The sequence below is a fragment of the Lactuca serriola genome, chromosome 8, assembly GCF_051521515.1.
Source record: "Lactuca serriola cultivar US96UC23 chromosome 8, Lser_US96UC23_V15, whole genome shotgun sequence".
In the NCBI taxonomy this organism is placed as follows: Eukaryota; Viridiplantae; Streptophyta; class Magnoliopsida; order Asterales; family Asteraceae; genus Lactuca; species Lactuca serriola.
Window position 1 is genome coordinate 269444938 of NC_136415.1, and position 1718 is coordinate 269446655.

Here is a 1718-nt window from a genome sequence, read left to right on the forward strand (position 1 = left end):
CTCATAAGTCTCGATTTTCCATTCATCCAGGGGAAACGAAGATGTATAGATATCTTCAACCCTATTATTGGTGGCCCTGGATGAAGCGGGATGTCGCCTGGTATGTGGAGAGGTGCCTGACCTGCAGGAAGGTTAAGGCAGAACACCAAAGACCTCACGGCAAGATGCAGCCGTTAGACATTCCGGTGTGGAAATGGGAAGACATTACCATGGATTTCATCACGAAGCTTCCCAGGACTACACGTGGAGTGGATTCTATATGGGTTCTTGTGGATCGGTTGACGAAGAGTGCTCATTTTATATCGATCCAGGAGAGCATATCAGCAGAAAAGTTAGCTGATATCTATGTGAGGGAGGTGGTGGCACGCCATGGAGTGCCTGTTTCAGTGGTGTTAGACCGAGATGTCCGTTTTACTTCCAAATTCTGGAAGCGGTTTCACGATGAGATGGGTACTCGTCTCCATTTTAGCACCGCTTTCCATCCTCAGACGGACGGACAGAGCGAGAGGACGATTCAGACTCTCGAGGACATGCTATGGGCATGTGTTCTAGACTTCGATGGCATTTGGGATACGTATCTTCCGTTAGCGGAATTTTCGTATCACAACAGTTACCACGGGAGTATCGATCGGCCTCCTTTCGAAATGCTCTATGGGAGGAAGTGTAGGACCCCGATTTGTTGGGGCGAGGTCGGTCAGCGAGTCATTGGAAGCACCGAAGTGGTGCTCAAGACGACAGAATTGATCCAGCAGGTTCGTGGCAGACTACAGACTGCGCAGAGTCGGCAGAAGAGTTACGCCGATAGGAGGCGTTCAGATTTGGAGTTCCAGGTGGGCGATATGGTACTCCTGAAGTTATCACCCTATAAGGGTGTTATCATGTTTCGGAAGAGGGGCAAGCTGGGCCCCACCCTGATTGGTCCTTTTAGGGTTTTGGCCCGGGTGGGTCCGGTTGTTTATCGGTTGGATCTCCCGTCAGAGCTTAGCCAGATCCACAACACTTTCCATGTTTCTCAGTTGAGGAAGTATTTGGTGGAAGAGTCAGCAATAGTACCCATTGAGGATATTCAGGTTGATAGCAGCCTGAATTATGTCGAGAGACCAGTTGCGATCTTGGATCGGAAGGTGAAGACCTTGAGGAACAAGGTGATTCAGTTGGTAAAGGTACAGTGGCATCACCGGAAGGGTTCAGAGTGGACGTGAGAGTCCGAGGAGGAGATGCCGGGGCATTACCCCGAGTTGTTCCAAGATTCAACGACAGCAGACTTCGAGGACGAAGTCTGAGGCAAGTGGGGGAGGGTTGTAACACCCCAATTCTGGTATGATATTTATATATTTACATTTAATTTTCTTCAAGTTTTAAGGGGAACTACGAGTCAGTAGCTGGACTCGTCGAGTAGAGTCGGGATTTCGAGCACGTTTAAGTTGGCGACTCGGCGAGTCTATATTCCGGACTCGGCGAGTCCGCCAGTCTGGATGAAACCCTAATTTCAAGGGTTTGCACCCTATTTAAACAACTTTTGAGGCCACAAGTCAGCCCCCATCACCCCTCAGAGCTTCATTCTCGAAACCCTAGAGCCCCCTTTGCATTTTTGTGTGATTTTGGTGTGTTCTTTGAAGATTTTGAGAGAAGAAGGAAGGTAGATCAAGAGGAGAAGAAGGAGATCCTAGATCTTTGAGGAATTTCAGAAGATAGTAAGGTATATCTTGGCCCTTTTC